This window comes from Macaca fascicularis, chromosome 1 (genome assembly GCF_037993035.2).
Source record: "Macaca fascicularis isolate 582-1 chromosome 1, T2T-MFA8v1.1".
NCBI lineage: Eukaryota > Metazoa > Chordata > Mammalia > Primates > Cercopithecidae > Macaca > Macaca fascicularis.
The window spans coordinates 217,392,088-217,413,126 of record NC_088375.1 but is presented as its reverse complement, the minus strand read 5'-3'; positions in this window follow the sequence as shown (position 1 = coordinate 217,413,126).

The window sequence follows — 21,039 nt, the reverse complement described above, 5'->3', positions numbered from 1 at the left end:
CCATTTTTGTTGTACAAGTGGGTTATTGAACAAATACTCTGTCTGAATGGGCCTCCCAAGAGGTGTGTTTATCCCATCAATCAAATGTCAACCAAGACTTCCTGAGACAGAGACCAGTGAGGCCAGGCTGCCTGGTACAAGGAGTGAGCCTGGACTGTAGGGTCTGGCCGGCCCGCGTTCAAGTCCAGTCCCACCAAAATGCAGCTGTGTGGCTCCCAGCACGTCCCTCTGTTTCCTTATCTCTAGAATGGAGGGGGTGATGTGTCGCAGAGTTCCAGACACCACAGAAAGCATCTGGAAGAGCCCTCCAGTGGCGTTTTTGGTGATGGTTCCTTATATCCTCGCTCCAAACGGTTTGAGGCTGGTGGTTCTTTTTTTTTTTTTTTTTTTTTTTTTTGAGACGGAGTCTCGCTCTGTTGCCCAGGCTGGAGTGCAGTGGCTGGATCTTAGCTCACTGCAAGCTCCGCCTCCCGGGTTTATGCCATTCTCCTGCCTCAGCCTCCTGAGTAGCTAGGACTACAGGTGCCCATCACCTCGCCTGGCTAGTTTTTTGTATTTTTTTTTCAGTAGAGACGGGGTTTCACCGTGTTAGCCAGGATGGTCTCGATCTCCTGACCTCGTGATCTGCCCGTCTCGGCCTCCCAAAGTGCTGGGATTACAGGCTTGAGCCACCGCGCCCGGCCAAGGCTGGTGGTTCTTATTGAGGAGTTTCCTCTTTGGTGCTGGAGCTGGCATCTGGGATCTCCATGGGCCTGTTAGATTCTAGACCTACAGATCACTCGGCTAAAAGGGACCTGGGAGATCGAATGGTGCCTGTTAAATCCCGTCACGGAGAAAACGACTGACTTTGCTACTTCAGTGAAATTATCACATTAGTCACCAGCTCATCTCCCGTGCCTCCGACAACAGAGCAAGGGAGGGTCGGGGCGCTGCGAACGGCTCCCGAGACCCACTGAGGACGTGCCTCGCATGTGAGCGGAGGCCTGGCCTTAGATATTGATAAAGTAATAATACCCAGAGTGTTCCGGGTGCCTGAACTCCTTTCTTCGTTACAACTGTTCTCTGAGGCTGCTTTTGTTTGCCTCGTTTTGTAGGTGAGGGGTCTGAAGTTCAGGGAATTTAAGCAACCTGCCTAGGAAGCCTCAGAGCCTAAAAGTCAGGCCTGAGACTGTAGTCTGTCTGCCACCAAGGTGGCTCTTAGCCATCAGACTACTCGCCCCCCAGAGCAAAAGCTTGGAGACAAACAGCGCAGAGTTGCTACTGTGCTCTCCCCACTTAGCAGCTGGGGTACATCAGGCAAGTGCCTTAATCTGGGTCTCAGGGAGTCCCTGCCATGGGAACGGATCATCATTCATTCAGTATTCACGGAACGCCGATTACGTTTTCAAGTCATCGCCCGGACCCGTTTTCAAGTAGACACTGGGTAGGGTGTAGTGAAAAAGGCAAATCCCATACACAACAGCTCTCCATTCTACTGGTGGGGGCGGGAGGGAACAGACCAGGAGAAAAACATGTCAGATGATATTTGAGCTCTGGAGAAACATAACAGAGAAGGGGGATGGGGAGTGCTGGGGAGGGGGCTCATGATATCAAAAAGGGTGGTCAGGAGGCCTTACTGAGGAGGTGACCTCCGAGCTAAGACCTGAAGGCGGAGCAGGCATCGGGTGGTAGAGCATTTCGGGCTGAGGGCAAGTGCAGGTGCAAAGCGCGGAGGCAGGAGTGTGGCTGGAGCAGGGCCGGGCTGGGGAGGGGAGGCAGTGGGCAGTGGGAAGTCACTGGAGGGTTTCGAGCAGAAGAGAGACACCATCTGTCTGATATTTTCAAACAATCACGTTTGGCTGCTAAATTAAGAATAATCCGTGGAGTTGGGGACACCAGTGTGGGAGCCAGGAGCCCTCCTGTTGAGCGCTGTTGCAGTCAGCCAGGCTCGAGAGGCAGGGGCAGCAATGGAGAGTGGTCAGCTTCAGGGTGGATTCTGTTGTCCTAGAGCCCACTAGGTTTGCAGATAGATGGGCTGGGAAGGAAAGAGAGGAGTCAAGCATGTCCCCGGGGTCTGGCCTGGCGACAGGAAGGTCAGAGCTGCCAGCTTCCCTGGCAGGGTAGCTGTGAGGGGCAGCTTTTCTGCAGGAAGAGCGGGAATGGGGTTTGGACGGGCTACATTTAAGTTGCCTTTGGGCATCCGAGTGGAGACGTAGGGAGGACAGTTGACTGTGTGAATTTGGAGTCAGCAGAGAGGTCCATACCAGGGGTGCCTGAGCCTGGGTGCAGCCTCCAAGGGAGCAGAGTGGACGGAGGAGGTGTGAGGACAGAGTCCAGAGAAGGCCAGTGTCGGGAGGTCCAGGAGCTGATCAGGAAGCAGGGGGGAGGCTGAGATGCCAGGATGAAGGTGGAAGACTGAGAGGGCAGGGCGAGGGTTGGAAGGGGAGGGGTGATCTGTGCAGAATGCTGCTGAGGCTAAGGAGGAGCCTGAGGCCTACCTTGAATTTAGCCACAGGAGAGGTATGTGGGCAGAAGTGGTGGTGGGGAAGCCTGAGGATGAGGAAGGAGGGTCTGGGAGAGGAGCACATGAGCAGTGGGGTCCTGGGTGGTTCTCAGGCCCCAGTGATTGGGTGGAGGGAAGGAGGGGCCATGACAGATGCCCCAGCCATGCAAGCCACAGCTCAGAGGCCCCGGAGTTTATCGGTTCATGGGCCTTCATCCCCTTGCCCTTCCCCAAGGGGGAAAACTACTTTCTCCACCCCTGGTGAGCAGGCTGAGGCTGCAGACAAGCCCAGTTCTCAGGAGGCAGCTGTGAGCCAGGCCGGTCTCCCACCAGGAATCCTGCACAGCGGCTGGTTGAGAATCTCTGGCTAGTGACAGGTTGCCCCAACCCCACCCCGGGGGAAAGCTAGCCTGCCAGGCTGGGTTACTGCCAGCCGCCTCTGTCTCTGCGCTCAGGCCTGGGGAGGTCAGGGCCTGATACCCCCATCCCTCAGAGGGAGGTGGGAATTGTTCCCTGGGCACTTCTGGCCCCAAGCTATGGACCCCAAAGGTGGGAGGGAAGCAGAGGCCGTCCTCATCCAGCATCTGAGCAGTCCCCGGCCTTGGAGCCCGACTGCCTGCGGTGGGGGGAGACCTGCAGTTGGGATACAGAATGACCCTCTCACTGCGTTCCAATAACGGACCTTACTGTAGTTTGGACATCTCATAGCAGAAAACTCTAATTCTAATTTTTTTTTTTTTTTTTTTTTTTGAGACGGAGTCTCACTCTTGCCCAGGCTGGAGTGCAGTGGCACCGTCTCGGCTCCCTGCAACCTCCTCCTCCCAGGTTCAAGCGATTCTCCTGCCTCAGCGTCCCAAGTAGCTGGGATTACAGGTGCCGGCCACTATGCCTGGTTAATTTTTATATTTTTAGTAGAGACAGGGTTTTTCCATGTTGGCCAGGCTGGTCTTGAACTCCTGACCTCAGGTGATCAACCCACCTCAGCCTCTCAAACTGCTGGGATTACAGGCGTGAGCCACCGTGCCCGGCCTCTAATTCTTAATTAAATGTGACATAATCATTTCCGCTGGGGCTTAAGCTGCTTCTTGGGGCTAACACAGTCTATTTGGGGTGAATTGATAGTCTTTTAGGCCCATCTCCTTCCCCTTCTGTCCCCCGCCTGGCATATGAACCCAGGGGACGCTAATAGGATGCAGTGGTGGTGACCAGGGTGCAGGTGTCTGCACAGTGGCAGGGGCGTTGGGGGTGTCCCTACTCTCTGTTCTGGCTTCTTTTGGTCTCCATGTCCCTACATCCCCTGCCATGGTGGGCCGTCCCATCCTTGGTGTCAGGCTGGCATTATCGGTGCTGCCTGTCTCTGGTCTTGGGCACCTCACCTTCTGTATGCCCCAACCCTGTCTCAGTCTCCCTTAGCCCTTCCACACCCTCACCAGCCTCCACCCCCAGGACACTCACAGACCTGTGTACCTCAGACCCCTCCCCTGCCCTGCTCTCCCCACCCTGAGGGGTATGTCAGGGATCAGACCCCTGCCCGCGGGCTCTCGTGCTCGCTTCAACCTTTCTGATGGACTCCTAGAAGCCAGGTGAGTTCAACCTCAGGCAGGTCCCTCCAGTCCATCCTGTTGCTGCCTTGCTGCTTACAAAGGGATTTCCTAAAGGGAAAGCTGCCCTTCGGCCTGTGGGAGCTGTGTGCTCAGGCGCTGAGCTCTGTTCTTGCTTCGTAAAAGAAAGCAGAGTCTGAGACAAGGATTTTGATTCAGGTTGTTTATTTGGGAGGGGAGACCAGGGAACCCTGATGGGGGCATGAAATGGGGAAGGGAAGGCAGCCAGTGCGGGAGGAGGTATTGAACATGTTACTGAGTGGGTACCTCGGGCCCAAGCCCGCTGAGGGACTCTGGGAGACAGTGTAGAGCTTTCTTCTCCAACCCCCACCAGCTGGGTGCCTGACTGAGCTGCCCCTGGAGGCGTGGGTTCCTGGCAGTCGTGTCTGCTTCCTTGTTAGCCAGAGATGGGACTTAGGTGGAGAGAGCAGGCGTGCTTGCCTGTGCGCTATAGCAAGTGCCCGTAGCAAGCTGTGGCTTTTATCATTTAAAATTTTTTCTACCCCAACAAAACCAGACTTTCAAGAGGATAGTCTTGCTGTGGACACAAACATGTGGAATTTGGAACCCAAAGCCGGTTGTTTGTTCTAGGTTATATCTCCGTCTCAGCTCGCGCTGTGCTAACAAAATACCACTTGCCAGGCAGCTTCAACAACGAGCATCTATTCTCACAGTTCGGCAGGCTGGAAGTGCAAGAGCAAGGAGCTGGCAGATCCACTGTCCGGGAGGCTCCTCCCAGGTTGCAGGCAGCTGCTTTTTTGCAGTGTCCTCACATGGCAGAGAGTGTAAGCTCTGGTCCCTCTTTCTTTCCCCCCCACTTTTTTTTTTTTTGGAGATGGAGTCTTGCTCTATCACCCAGGCTGGAGTGCAGTGGCACGATCTGGGCTCACTGCAACCTTGCCTCTTGGGTTCAAGCAATTCTTCTGTCTCAGCCTCCTGAGTAGCTGGGATTACAGGCGCACACCACCACACCTGGCTAATTTTTGTATTTTTAGTAGAGACAGGGTTTCGCCATGTTGGTCAGGCTGGTCTCGAACTCCTGACTTGAGGTGAGCCGCTCACCTTGGCCTCCTAAAGTGCTGGTGCTGGGATTATAGGTGTGAGCCACTGTGCCCGGCCTCTTTCTTCTTTTTATAAAGGCATGAACCCCATCATGGGGGCTCTACCCTCATGACATAATCACCTCCCAATGGCCCCACCTCCGAATATCATCACATTGGGGTTTAGAACATCAACACATGAACTTTGAGGGGACACAAACGTTAAGGCCATAACACTCTTCCTACCCCCACCCCACAACATGTGATAAATGGCACTGACTGAGGTGGAGGTTTGGAAACATCAACTCATCAAGATTTATAAGTGAGTGTCCCCACTCGAATCTCATCTTGAGTTGTAATCCCAGGTGTTTAGGCAGAGACCCTGTGGGAAGTGATTGGATTACGGGGGCAGTTTTCCCCATGCTGTTCTCGTGATAGCGAGTTCTCATGAGATCTGCTGGTTCTTGAGATCAGCTTTCCCTGCCTTTTTTTTTTTTTTTTTTTTTTTTTTTTGAGACAGAGTTTCACTCTGTTGCCCAGGCTGGAGTGCAGTGGCACGATCTTGGCTCACGGCAACCTCCGCATCCCGGGTTCACGCCATTCTCCTACCTCAGCCTCCTGAGTAGCTGGGACCACAGGCGCCCGCCACCACGCCTGGCTAATTTTTTTGTATTTTTAGTAGAGACGGGGGTTTCACCGTGTTAGCCAGGATGGTCTTGATCTCCTGACCTCGTGATCCACCTGCCTTGGCCTCCCAAAGTGCTGGGATTACAGGTGTGAACCACCGCGCCCGGCCTCCCTGCTCTTAGATGCTCCTGTCTCCTACTACCTTGGAAGAAGGTGCCTGCTTCCCCTTCCACCATGATTGTAAGTTTCCTGAGGACTCCCCAGCCATGGGGAACTGTAAGTCAATCAAATCTCCTTGATTTATAAATTACCCAGTCTCAGGTATTTCTTTACAGCACTGTGAGAAACGACTCATACAATAAGGGATAAAAATAAACCTCAGGCTGTGTCTCCAACAAATTGCGCCCCCTACACAACTAAGCACCTTTGCTGTACCTGACATTAGGCTAGAGTTACTAAGGATGTAATAGTGTCCCTGTCCTCTCTGAACATGTAGTCCAATAGGCAGGATGCTGGCGCCAAGGAGAGTCAACCAAGGAAGGCTTCCTGGAGGCAGGGAGGTGTGGCACAGCAGATGTGGGCGTTGGAGCAGATTTGAGTTTGGATCTTGGCTCTGTTACATATTGACTGTGTGGCCTTAAACGAGTGCTACTCCTGGGCTTCTATGCCCTCAGCTGAACAAATGGGCTTTTGAGGGCTTCCTTAAGGGATGGCTGTGAGCACCCAGGGGGCCTCAGGTGTGAGCAGTTTCTACTGTGTCTCCAGGCCCAGCTGCTGCTTCTACAAGCATTATCTCTGGGAATCCTCAAAATTAACCAGAAAGGGAGGCAGATGAAATGAAGCCTCAGAGGATGCAGTGACCTGCTGGAGTGCTCACAGCCTTGGGGGTGAGGGAAGGAGGACTGAGGGAGGCCCTGGGGAGGGCTGGGGCTGGGGCTGGGGCTGGGGCTGGGGCTGGGCCATGCACTGGGGCTGGGGCTGGGGCTGGGCCTTGGGCTGGGGCTGGGAGCTAGAGCTGGGGCTGGGGGAGGGAGGACTGAAGGGATCCTGGGGAGATCTGGTCCTGGGAGGGCTAAGGCTGGGGCTTGAGGCCGTGTTTCAGTCCAAGCTGGCGTGATCTGTTTCTAAACCTGGGCTCAGGAGGAGACTCCAGGCATCACTCCTTGGGGCCAGAACCATGTCAGACTACTGGCCACAAGTCTGTTGCCCTTTCAGAGCGGAACTGGCCCTCCTGCCACCAATATGTTTTGTGTGGCCCCCCAGCTGGCTCCGGTCCTGTGAAAGCCCAGCAGCTTCCCTGCGGTTCCCTGGGGGTAATGGAGCCTCTGAAGCATGCCTTCTGGAGGACCCAGTGCCTGCTTTTTTTTTGAGACAGGGTGTTGCTGTGTTGCTCAGGCCCAGAAGATCCTCCCGCTTCAGCCTCCTGAGTAGCTGGGACCACAGGCACACACCACCATGCCTGGCTAGTTTTTCCAATCTTTTGTTGAGACAGGGTCTCGCCATGTTGGTCAGGCTGGTCTCGAACTCCTGGGCTCAAGCGATCTGCCACCTCAGCCTCCCACTGTGCTGGGATTACATGAGCCACTGCTCCCAGCCTCAATGCCTGCTCTCTTTAGACTCCAAAGCACGAGCCTGTGTGTTCATGCAGGAGGCCATGGGGTGGCAGGGTGGTCACAGGAGGATGAGGTCTGAGCTTTCACAGTCCTACCGCTCTGATGGGTGATACTGAGTCACTGACCCGGGATGTTCCCCGTCTGCTGGGGGAGATGGCCTTGTTCTTAGGGAGCTCCCAGGCTGCTGGAGGACGTGCAGCTCCTATCACCGGGTTTGATGGGAAAGTCACAAGTCTGCTAGGGAGCCCTGACTCTGCTGTCCCTACCCCAGATGGGGTAAGATCTAATTTCTGCCCCGGGGGGCAACTCTAATCTGCTGGGGGAGATAGTTCCCTGTCCTCAGAGGATTCTCCAATCCGATGGTGGAGATCCCCGGGCTGAAGTGGGAGTTCAACCCTGTGCCCTCGGTGAGCTCCCAGTCTGAATGGGAGACAGGTCTCCCAATCGTGAAAGAGACCCAATGATAAGACACTTAACGGAAACTTTTTAACAATGCAGACCTAATTGCGGCATTGCCGAACCACTCGAAACTCCTCATTTACACATTCCTGGGGAAATGGCAAATAGCAAGAATGTGTAAATTGAGGAAAATTAATATAATTACCCAAGCTATTTCTTGTCAGCTCTTCATCTCCACAGAAACCATAAAACCTTTCCTGGTGAGTGGCGGTCATTCTGGGCTCTCCACCTGAGGCAGGAAACTGAGGCTCCTTCTCTGCATCGTGGGCCCTTCCAGGTGCCCGGTGTGTGGGTTCCAGAGGATCCTGGAGTTGGGAGACCTGGGTTCGAGTTCTGGCTCTGTCACTGGTCCGCTGAGTGATCCTCTGTGGTCCAATCCTGTCCAGAAGCGCTGTGCTCTTTCTGGGTTCCGGCGCTGGGATGTGTGCAGTCTACCTTCCATCACAGCAGTCATCACAACCACACCCAGGGGGAGGTGCTATTATTGTCCCCACCTTACAGAGGAAACGGAGGTCAGGGAGGTGAAGTCACTTGCCTTGGAATCACATGGCACAGAAGCGGACCCAGGGCTGTGGACTCAATACCATACCTTTAACCATGCCCCGACTGCTGCCCCTATCCTCGGTCAGAAAACAAAGCATGTTTCCCAGCACCCCCCAACCCTCCACCACTTTACTGCCTGAGGACCCCGTGTGAGAACAGGTGACATGTCAATACAAGCTGCAGAATGCTTGTGAATCCTGGGCCTCAGTTTCCTCTTCCAGAACATGGGGCTATTCGCAGCATTCACTGCAGGGGCTGTTACAAGGATGAAACGAACTGATTCATGTAAAATACTCAGCTCCTGGCCTCTAGTGGGCCCTCATTAACTTGATTATCACCGTCTCGAGAGGGGTCAGCCAGGTGTCTACCTGTATTCCAAGAGGCCCCTCTTTGTCTCTCGGAATACACACCCAGGCATAGGCATCTTGCTGAGTCCTCAGCACCTTCTTTTCTTTCCTTTTCTTTTCTTTTTTTTTTTCTTTCCTGACAGTCTCACTCTGTTGCCCAGGCTGGAGTGCAGTGGTGTGATCCTGGCTCACTGAAACCTCTGCCTCCTTGGTTCTAGCGATTCTCCTGCCTCAGCCTCCCGAGTAGCTGGGATTACAGGCACCCACCACCATGCCCAGCTAATTTTTGTATTTTTAATAGAGTCAGGGTTTCACCATATTGGCCAGGCTGGTCTCAAACTCCTGATCTCAAGTGATCCACCTGCCTTGACCTCTCCCAAAGTGCTGGGATTACAGGCATGAGTCACTGTGCGCAGCTGCCCTTAGTACCTTCTTAAGAGTGGCCACAGCCCCTCTTAAGTTAGCTGGAGGGCCCTGCTGTCTGTGTAGAAACTTCTCTCCATTCTGCTGGCTTAGGGTATACAAACACTGTTGCCACTCACCAAGCATTTTTAGAAAACAAGGACAAAGTACAGTCGGCAGTGTACTGTCAAATACACATCCCACAATGACCCATACAGTGGTCCAGAGAGTGGATGGTGCGAATTTGCAGAAAACCCAGCTGGGTTTGAGCGAGTGTACCTATTCATTCAGCAAATGTCTACTGCTGGCCGCTGTGTGCCGGGCTCTGGGCTGGGCTCTGGCACCTGGGCAGTGGAGGGACAGACACAGCCCTACCCTCCTAGATCTGAGCCTCTAGCTTCATGGGTGAGACAGGCTTGAAAAGAGAAAGTTTGGTTGGGCACAGTGGCTCACACTTGTAATCCCAGCACTTTGGAAGGCCGAGGTGGGAGGATCGCTTGAGCCCAGGAGTTTGAGACCAGCCTGGCCAACATAGGGAGACCCTTGTCTCTATATACAATTAAAAAGTTAGCTGGGGGTGGTGGCACATGCCTGTAGTGCAGCTACTCGGGAGGCTGAGGTAGGAGGATCACCTGGACCCAAGAGGTTAAGACTGCAGTGAGTTGTGATTGTGCCACTGCACTCCAGTCTGGGGGACAGAGTGAAATCCTGTCTTGAAATGAAAGAAAGAAAGAAAGAAAGAAAGAAAGAAAGAAAGAAAGAAAGAAAGAAAGAAAGAAAGAGAAAGAGAGAGAGAGAAAGAGAGAGAGAGAAAGAAAGAAAGAAAGAGAAAGAAAGAAAGAAAAGAAAAGAAAAGAAAAAAGAAAAGAAAAGAAAAAAGAAAGAGAGTTCAGGGAAAAGAATGCTGGTGGCTTTGGGGCCTCACAGATGTGGAGTCTCCCACTTGGTTCCACTCCTGGGGTTTTACCCTTTACTGGCTTCAGTTTTCCCCTCTGCAAGATGGTAGTAAGAGAATTTATCCTGGGCTGCTGCTCGGATTAGAGGAGACGATGTGTACACAGTGCTCAGCACAGGGCCTGGTAAAGGGGAGGTGTGCCATCAACAGCAACTATTTTTAATGGTAATAACATTAATGGTGGGCCTGACCTGTTGTGAGTGTATAGTTGTGAGTGGGTGGGGCTGGTATGATGGGACTGAGCCTGGGGCTGGGGACCATCCTCTGCGAGGACCCCATCTGGAAGGTGGAGAGATCCAGGTGCTCAGCTGCAGGGGAATTGGGCACCATTGTGGGGCTGGACTCTTTTCTCAAACCCAGGGCTGGGGGCTTGTGGCTTCAGGAACTGGGGTGTCAGGGGAGTGCTGTGACCCAGGGTGGCCAGGAATCCCTCAGCTCCCTTCCAGAAGGTGTTGTGAGTTCTTTCTGGTCTGAACCTAACTCTAAGGAGGAGATACAATCTTCTTCTCCTGTTATTGGATGACCAGGCATTTTTTCTTTGGCAAATCCAGGGCCGTGCATTTATTTTATTTATCTTTTTTTGTTTTGCTTAATTTTTCCTTTCTGAGGGTCATGCATTTATAGACTGTTTTGCATACACATGAGGGCCTATTTACATCCTATTTACATGTTTCTCTGGGTCTGAAGTTCAAGAGGCCCAAACTCAAAGTGTGTAAAACAAAATAAGTGTGTTGAGTCTACCCTTCTTCGCTGACCTGAACCCCACAGGCAGGGATGGAGGAGTTCAGAGGGGTGGGTGGTCCCCAAAGGATGGTTAGAGCAGGAAGGGACCCTGGGGTCAGCTCTTTCCTGTGTAACTCTGGACCAGGGGAAACGGGAGCTTTGGGCACCTGGGTGCAAAGGAGCTAAAGAAGCTGAGATGAAACCACAGCACAGGGCAACCTTGGCTGCTCAGTACAGACCTTAGAACTGCGGACAGGTGTAGATGGGATGTGGTGGCACCTGTTCTAATAAGCCCTGGTTGTTCAACACCTACTATGTGCCAGGCACTGCACCAGACTCTTCAGGAATGTTAGTGTAACAGTTAAAGAAAGAGGAAAGAAACACAAAAAGCAGCTCAACAGTCAAAGCCAGCTTTATTTTGGAGAGTAAATCTGAGAGGGGCTTCTGACTGATTTTGGTCAGGAGGATTCTCTCTTACAGACTAAGGATATTTAAGGGTTTAGGAAGGGGAGAGCTTAGCACAGGCTCGGCATGTTTCCACGTGATGGAAAGTTGATTAAGATGTTGGAATGTCTCTGGTCGGAGCGGAGGCTATCTTGGGGTTGGTGTGTTTCTGGTTGGAGGGGGGTTTATCTTAGGATTGGAATGTTTCTGGTTATGCTGACATTAGCCATTAGGCTGATGTTTTGGGGCTGGATTTGGGCAGTTTTTAAATCAAGGTGAACTTAAAATAGTGGTGTTTGTCCAATATGGTGATGCATCTGCTCTGTCAGTTAGTTCATTGTCTTCTCAGAGACTTAGATGTGTGCTGCTTTCAAATCCATTTTAGAGACGAGCAAACTGAAGTTCAGAGACCCAAAGTGACCTATCCAAGGCCATGTAACTGGTCTTTGGAGGCCCTAGACTCAAACACAGGTCGATTTGGTTCCAGAACTTTTCTGTCTTGATTTAGGAGAGTAAGAAACCCAACCTCTGGCAGCCCTAGGAGCCGTGGGTGCACTGGCCTCCACCCCTCCTCGGAATCTCCTGAACCTCCCTTCGTTCCCAGGGAAAGGACTTTTCTTCTTCTGTTTCACTGGATTGCCTCAGGTATGAGGAAGGCAGGAACAGTAGGAGCCCCTGAGCCTCCAGGTTTCCATGGCAATGTGGCAGGGTGGTGGGGTAGCTTGTTATGAGAACATTCTGTGCCCTTTGAGAGATCCTGTGTCCCTTGAGGAAAGGAACTTCAGCCCCAGCCCCCAGCACAAGGCCTGGCCCCAAACAGGACCTCCATAGGTGCTTTTTGATGTACCCAACCCTCCCAGGGTGAGTTAAAGGTGGTGGAAAGTTCTTTGCCACTTCCCCACATTGAGAAGTGGAGTTTATTTTCCTTCTTCTTGAATCTGAGTTGGTCTTTGCTTGAACTGTGGAATATGATGGAAGGAGTGCTGTGACAGTTCTGAGCCTGGCAACTTCTGCTTTCATGCTTTTGGGAACCCTGATCCCAAAAGAAGTCTAAGTACCCTGATGGAGAAATTGTGTAGGCATACTCATGGAGACACAGAGGACCTGAGAGAGAGGCCTGGCACCCCTAGTTGGCCACCCCGCAGGCAGCACACATGGGGGAGTCATCTTGGATGCTGCTGCCTGGTCAAATGACCAGATGCCATCTTGTCGAGCAGAAGAACTGCCCAGCTGAGCACAGAATCATGAGATCATCACAAAGCCTGCTGTTTTAAGATGCTCAGTTTTGGGGTGGTTTGTTCTGTGTGACCTCATCTCTCCTCTTTTGGTAGTAAAAGCATTCTTTCGAAATCCCCCCTCACCTGCTCACCTGGTGGGGCTGCCAATAAAAAACATACCCTGTTCCTTCACCCACAGGAGTGGATGTGGGACCCAGGCCTGATCAGTAAAATGACTCACCCCTGGCAATAGCGATTGGTCCAGAGATGGGCATGTGAACCAAGAGGAACCAATCAGGGCCCTTCTCTGGCTTTCACATGTTCCTCCTGGGTGAGAGAAGCTCTCAGATTTTTCTGGGATTGCTAAATTGGGAAGATGTAAACCCTGAATCAGTGTGGTCATGTCCCCCACCTCCATTCCCACCCCTGCTCAGTATGGAGCAGTCCCAGCCACATGAGAGGGAAGGGGGCCAAGACAGGGACAGAGTAGTGGTGGTGATACCTTTGGGCTCTTTGCTTCTGTGGGCCAGTTCTCCCTCTGGACTTTCCAGTTTCATGAGCCAATAAATGTTCTTTTTTCCTTAAGTTAGTTTGAGTTGATTTCTGTCACTGCAACTGATGGGATCCATTTCATGCCAATTCTGTTTCTTCGCCTTATCTTGCTAGAAATAGCATGGGCTGTGCTGTTTTCTGTCTCAGAGGCTCAGTTCTCATGGGAAAGGAAAGGAAATGTACACGTGCTCTGTCATAGGCCCCAGTGCTGGGTGCTTTCCTCTTTCCTCTTACCAAATGCTCACCGCTGCCTTCCAGGGAGGTGTGCCTCGTGACTGTTTTTCAGGGTAGGGATGGTGGCAGGTCAGAGGATGAGAAGCAGAGATCCATTGAGGTGGGGATCCGTGGTTCAGGATGCCCCGGTCCTCTCTCAAGGTGCAGTGGCCCTGCTCTGGGACAGAATGAAGCAGAGACTTGGTGGGGGAGGAAGGGGGAGGAAAGGGAATCCCATTAATTTTTCCAGTCCTAAATCAATTTAATGGGAGCCTCTGATGACTCTGATTTGATTTTTCATTTTCAGTATTACAATTATCTGCCCGATATTACCGGCAGCTCAAGCTTGAAATGGGACAACACGGCAGAGGCTGTCAGAAAGGGAATAGTACAAGATTACACCAATTATCGAATATTTTGCTAATTAGACACCCAATTCATCGCTCTCATTTACAGCAAGGGAAACAAATGCTTAGCACTATCATTGTTATTCTTCCTTGCTGAGCAGCAGTTCTCACCCCAGCTCTCCTTGGATCTTACATCCCATAGAGAACTTCAGTTTCAGGATCCTTCATCCCTGCAATACTGGACACTTTAGAATCAGGGAACCCCTGACATCTACCCTTAGGCCTTCTGGCTGCTCTCTGAGGAGACGGAATGCAGATGGTTCCAGTGAGCTCACCCCATGGGATGACACTGTGCCAGAATGCAGGATGCATGGTGACAAATTTCAGGTACCCCAAACTGAAGATCAGGTGGCTCGGAGGAGAATCTGTGGAAGGAATCAGGCTGGGAGGTGTTCAGGGTCAGAAATCTTCCTTCTCTTTTACAGATGGGGGGAAACTGAGGTTCAGAGAGGGATACAACTTGGTTAAGGTGCCACAGATGGTTGTGACCGACCTATGCCTGAACCCCAGCTCCCCTGACCTCTAAGCTGACAGTCTTTCCACCCACTCTGTGTGGCCAATGTGACCTCAAGTTTGTTTAAGTCTCCTCTGCAACTGACCATGTTGGTAAATCTGGATCAGAGAGGAAACAGAATCATCCAACGTGTACAGGCGCTGGCTCTACCTGTTATCTGCAGGCCCACACATCTGCACGCTGCCCTTCTTAGCACATTCACGGGCCTTTCTGTGGGGTCGGAAGATCTGTGTTCAAACCCTACATCTGCTACTTACCAGCTGTGTGACCTTGGCCAAATTTGTTAACCCTTTGAACCCCAAAAGGAGCAGAGCAGCACGAGAGAGGCTCAGGAAACCAGGCTTGAACGGTTTAGCTAAAAGAGCCACTTTCTAAATGGACGCCCCAGGCTCAGAGAGGAGGGCTCCCATTGTTTCACTTCAGTGGCGAAAATAACTGCTTTGATGTATCGAGGGCCCACTATGACTCCATCCAGGCAGGTGCCAAATCCAAATGCTTTATGTGTGTTTTCTGTTTTTTTTTTTTTTGAGTCTCGCTCTGTTGCCCAGGCTGGAGCGCAGTGGTGTGATCTCGGCTCACTGCAAGCTCCGCCTCCCAGGTTCACGCCATTCTCCTGTCTCAGCCTCCCGAGTAGCTGGGACTACAGACGCCCGCCACCATGCTGGGCTAATTTTAGCATTTTTAGTAGAGATGGGATTTTGCCATGTTTGCCAGGCTGGTCTCAAACTCCCGACCTCAGGTGATCCACCCCCCTCGGCCTCCCAAAGTGCTGGGATTACAGGCGTGAACCACTGTGCCCGGCCTATGTGTGCTTTCTTACTTAACTAGTGCAGGGAGGCCGGACTGTTATGTTCATTTTACAGCTGAGAAAACTGAGGCTGTCAGGAACCAGGTGACTAGATGCCCGTGGCACATGGCAAAGCCAAGACTGAAGCCCCGCTTGTTTCCAGAAACCATTAGGACAAGATGGATTCCCTGGGTCCTTCAGCCTGCCGAGGATAAAATGCTTCTGGGCTGGGGGGACGGTGTGCCCCGGAGACACTGCTGGCAAAGCCCATTCACCACTTCCTAGCTCCTAGTCCTCAGAGCTCAGCCCTCAGGACAGTTGCTCCTGGAAACATGGTCAGCTCTGCTCTGATGAACTTCATTATCTTTATCAAATTAATTTACACAAACCAGTGTGGCCACCTAATGAAGACATTTTCCAGGGCCCTGTGCAGGCTGCTTAATGAGGCGGGAGCGGCTGGACTCAGGTTCCAAGTGTCCTGGGGTGAAGAGGAGAGCGGAGCTGTCGGCGTGACTGTGGCTGCCGTGGGGTTCCTGCTCTGCCCCCGTTCAGGGCTGTGAATGATCACCGCTGGTCATTTCCTCCTTCCCGCTGCCAAAGTCCTCACTTTGCCAGGTGCCAGTTTATCACTCCAGGACTTCTTAAGCAGGTGGGTGTGCTGCGACCTGCAGTACCTGGGAGGTCTTCCTTTATTCTAGCGCAGATAGATTCCTTGCTCCAAGCTCCTCCTTGTTAATTTCGTAAGTGACCAAGATATGACTTTCTTTTGTGCCTGCTAATGGCTCAGCCCTGCAGCAGAATGCCCCCAATTTGGTAAATGAACTTCTTTTCTTTCTGTAAATGAGATTTTTAAGATGGGAGGAGAAGACAGGCGACACTGAAAGTCGAGGGGCCAATACGGAGCTGTGGCGGCTCCGGGTGAGCAAGGGTGGCTGTCATGACGGGAAGGAAGACAGGGAGCTGCCGGGAGACCTGCTCCTTAGGAGGAGTGGGGGACAGGGTGCAGGTAGCCTCATTTCCGGCTTAAGCAACTGGACAGAGAGTGATCAACCTTGCCAATTCATTCATTCATTCATTCATTCACTCATTCAATACTCACCAAATACACATGTGAATATACACACATATGCCCACCTATTGTATGCCAGGCCATGGGTGCCAAGTACCGTTCATGAAGCCATGAACAAAACACACCAAACCGCTGTCTTCACAGACTCAACATTCTAGTAAGAATTTACTCTTAAACTTCTCACTTAGGATTTTAAAATTTTGAGTCTTGGGTTCACCCGATCTTAAAACCAGAGATTCTTCACTGTGACCGTTTAACTTGCACCCAATGAGCACAGACCTCATGCATCGTCTCCCTCAGTCCTCGCAACAACCCTGTGTGGTGGATCCTAGGATTGTCCCCATTTTACAGATGATGCCATTGAAGCTTAAGGAGAGCAAGTTACTTTGGCCAAGTTCACACTGCCCTGCAGCCAGGATTTGGCCCAGGCCTATCAGACACTTCTGTTCCCCTCTGCTGCCTCCCTTGTCTCACAACTTGGGGTAACTTTCAACAGGCACCGCAGACTGTCTGTTGAAAGGGACTGTCCTCCCTGCTTGCAGAATCTGCTGTGATATCTCATGAATGAGGCCATGTAGCCCTCACATGTCCTGATCCTCAAGCACTCAGGGCCTTGCCTCTCTGCCCAAGCCCCTTCCTCACCACACCAGCTACTTCCATCCCCACTCAACCGGGTGCTTCTCTTCCTCACTCAGCCAGGCTCTTGCAGCCGGCACCGCTGAGTCCCCTACTCTTTGTCTTCACCCTTTCTCCCAGCCTGCTGGATCAGCTTATGTTGGCGGTAGAGCCGTCCCTGGTCACAGGAAGGAGGGAATAATGACAGCGAAAACAATACACGCTGGCCCTGTGGCAGGCTTAGTAAACGCCTAGTACGCGCCATGCCCTGCCTCACCGAATCCTCCCAGGTGAGTACTGTCATTATTTCCATTCGACAGTGCAGGGAATGAGGCTCAGAGAAGGGAATTGTCTTGCCAGGGGCACACAGATAGTAAATGGCAGAGGTGGGAATGGAACCCGGGACCGTGGCTCCAGAGTCTACATACATAACCAGTGATGACGTGGGGAGTCCGGAAGCTGGGCTGGCCACGTGTGTTCTCCCAGGAGAACTCCTGACTCAGCGATGCTCCATAAGATGGGCCCAGGTCAGACACAGTGGCTCATGCCTATAATCCCAGCACTGTGGGAGGCAGGAGGCAGAAGCAAGAGGATCACTTGAGCCCAGGAGTTCAAGACCAGCCTGGGCAACATATCAAGACCCTGTCTCTAGAAATAATTTGAAAAATTAGCTGGGCATAGTGGCATGTGCCTTTAGTCCCAGCTCCTCAGGAGGCTGAACGGGGAGGATCGCTTGAGCCCAGGAAGTTTGAGGCTGCAGTGAGCTATGATCATGCCACTGCACCATGGCCTGGGTGACTGAATGAGACCCTGACACTAGAGAAGAAAACAAAAAGAAAAGATGGGCCTGATCTGTAAACAGCTGCCTGATTTGCAGTAAGGGAGGTGGGGAAGAAGGCTGGAGTGGCCTGCTGATGTAGCAGCCTGCTGATGGAACAGCTGGCCTCTGCTCAGCAGCAGAGAACTCTGTGGCCAGCGCCTCCCTCCTGAGGACTCAGGAGGCCAGAAGTCCCACAAATGTTACTGGAGTCTCATTCCATTGTGATTCTCCCATCTGAAGCAGGCTTCCCTCCCAATCCCATCTTTCTCTCTCTCTCCTTCCTTCCTTCCTTCCCTCCCTCCCTCCCTCCCTCCCTCCCTCCCTCCTTCCTCCTTCCTTCCTTCCTTCCTTCCTTCCTTCCTTCCTTCCTTCCTTCCTTCCTTCCTTCCTTCCTTCCTTCTTTCCTTCCTTCCTTCCTTCCTTCTTTTCTTTCTTTTTCTCTTTCTCTTTCTTTCTTTTTCTTTCTCTTTCTTTCTTTCTTTCTTTCTCTTTCTTTCTCTTTCTTTCTTTCTTTCTTTCTTTCTTTCTTTCTTTCTTTCTTTCTTTCTTTCTTTCTTTCTTTCTTTCTTTCTTTCTTTTCTTTCTTTCTTTTCTTTCTTTCTTTTTCTTTCTTTCTCTTGCTCTGTTGCCCAGGCTAGAGTGCAGTGGTGTAATTTTGGCTCACTGCAACCTCCACCTCCCGGGTTCAAGTGATTCTCCTGACTCAGATTCCCAAGTAGCTGGGATTACAGGCGTGCACTACCACGCTTGGCTACTTTTTGTATTTTTAGTACAGACAGCATTTTGCCATGTTGCCCAGGCTGGTCTTGAACTCCTGGCCTCAATTGATCTGCCCACCTCAGCCTCCCAAAGTGCTGAGATTTTACAGGCATGAGCCACCATGTCTGGCCCCAATCTCATTTTTCTATCACTGATCAGTTTTAAAATTATCATGACTCTCGGTTTACTTTTTTTTTTACTTGTGTGGTTTTTTTTTTTTTTCCTTCCTTTAGAATGTAAGCTTCAAGTGGGCAAGGACTTCATCTTGTTCACTTGAAGCTGAAGCCCCAGCATGTACAATCCCATGCTAGGTCGCTGGTTCATCAGCAGAGAGGAGCATTGATTCTCTTTGGAAAAGACGATCTATCTACATCCCTGGAACTGTGGCACAGTCTCATGGAGGGCCTGCTTCCATCTGGGTCAATGGTGACAAAACGAATAAACGTGGACGATCTATTTACACCCCTGGAACTGTGGCACAGTGTCACAGAGGGCCTGCTTCCATTTGGGTCAATGGCGAAAAAACAAAACAACGTGAGCCGCCATCAGGTGGGGCCAGATGCCCCTTCTTTCTGTCCCATCCTTAGCGCTGTCATGGCTGCCTTCTGCTCCTCCATGCAAGCCCCACCTCCGTCTGTGATGTCAGCATGGCTGCCCCTGGGATCCCAGCCTGGTTTGCCTTTAAATTTTACAACCTTGTTTATGCAGCTCAAGGCCCGTGCACTAAAGACCACACGCTCCATTGAACATTTATGGCTGCAAATGGCTCCTCCGTGTGGGCAAGGGAGGGGCTGCGCGTTCTCAGGGCGAGGCAGCTGGGATAGGGAGGGCGCTGGCTCTCAGCCTCTGCTTCTTTCTCTTAGTATTCCTCCTTTGGCTGACTCCCCCAGTCTTATTCCTGATGACATTGCTCAGTTCACATTGTACAAGCCCAGGTCTGGGGCACTGCTAGGCATGGGATAGAGGTGAACAGATGTTAGCCACTGTCTTAGGTGGCTGCAAGGGGGCATGAAGATTTGGGTACAATCTGTGCTCCCAGGAGAAAGAGCAAGGGAGTGGGGGAAACGGGGGAGGTGCTGGGGAGGTGGGAGCAGCCAAGCCAGGGTGTGATTTCCAGAAAAGCCCCACAGAGAGTGGCCTCGGCCTCATACTGTCGGGCACTCTGGAGTTGGTCCCAACTTGGGGGCCTGTCAGTCATTGGCCAAGGACCAGGCTTTGGGGTGTTGACTCCCACATAGCTCAGCTCCCTGAAGATGTGGGCACGGTGGTGGTGGGAGCTGCTGAAGAGTTGCAGAGGCAGCCGCTGGAGGGGAGGCCGAGGTCAGCAGCAAGGCTCACAGGGATGGCAACAGGATGGGAAGCAATGCCCGACGGGCTCAGCCGCAGGTGCTGACGGGTTCACAGGCAGGTGGCAGAAGGCAGTCAAATAAATGAGACAATACGGCGCCCTCCCCACGACCACACACACACCGCTCATGCCTGTGAGTGCTCAGAATGCGCTTGGTCTCACGCTGCGCGTTGTACGTGTCCTGCGACGCCTCACGAGGATGCTCTCTGGCAGACACTGGTATTATTATTCTTATTTTACAGGTGAGGACATGGAAGCACAGGGAGATTATTCCACTCACCCAAAGACAAACAGCTAATCGGTGAGAGCTGAGACTTGGACCCCAAAACCTATACTTTATAACTATTTTACAGTTCTGGGCATCAGGGGATCTCGTATGAGAAGCCCCTAACCCTACCCGGGTGGAGGTCAGGGAGCTCTTCCTGGAGGAGGGGGTTCCTGGCAGCAGCTTGCTGGATTTGGTGTTCCCTGTTGGCTGGTCAGTGGCTAGACAGTTATTCAATGAGCTCTGAGAACGGGCTGGGCCCTGCTCCAGGCCCTGGTTGGACAGCAGGGAACAAGACTTGGGGAAATGACTCCCAAGAAAATGGACATGTGCGACTCTGGGTTCTGGGAAGGCAGGGAGGGAAGACAAGTACCAGAGGTACAATGAGGGTCTCTCTGGAGCCACAGGGAGAGGGGAGGGATGCACAGGCCTGGGGTGCTGCAGGGCCTGAACCTGTGGCTGCTTCTGGCCAGGAAAGAAATTAACATTACTTAAAGAACTTATTCATGTAACCAAATACCACCTGTTTCCCAAAAACCTATGGAAATAAAAAAACTTTAAAAAAAGAGAGTAAGCAACAACAAAATAAACAAACAAATAAATAAAAAATTTTAAATAATAATAAAAAACCCCCACAATACTGAGTGTTTGCAAAGTGCCAGGAGCCACCCTAAAAACAGTCCTGTGGGGTACAGCCATTGTCATCTGCAGTTTCAGACAAGGAGAGGAGTTGCAGAGGTGAAGGGGCTGCTGGTGGTGCAGCTGGTTGGTGGCTGAGCCAGGGGCTGGGTATGTTGCTGGGAGGAAAAGAGGAGACCCTGGGGGATCGATAGTTGTGGGGAGAGAGAGGAAGGCTGAGGAGGGGAAGGGATGTAAAGTTAAATTGCTTTTAGAGGTGCTGGGTGTCTGCAGAGATGGTTCCCCCATCATCCCAAGGTTCTTGTAAATTGTCGCCTCTGCCTCCGATAGCCTCCTCGGAGGAGAGAGAGTGTCTGGCTTCCCCACCTTGGTGTTTCTGCATCCTGAGAAACTCACTGCCCGGAAGCTCTGGGCCCTCCCCACCTTGTCAGACACAGGCTCTGCTGGGAGGGGCCTCCAGCCTCCAGCTTTGCAGCAGAAGCTCAGAGCTGCCCAGCGGGGACCAAAAGGTGGAAACAGACCTGGGATCTAACCTCTACAGCACCCCTGCTGGCTGGGAAATAGGAACATGTCATGTTCCTCTATGAGCCTCAGTTTC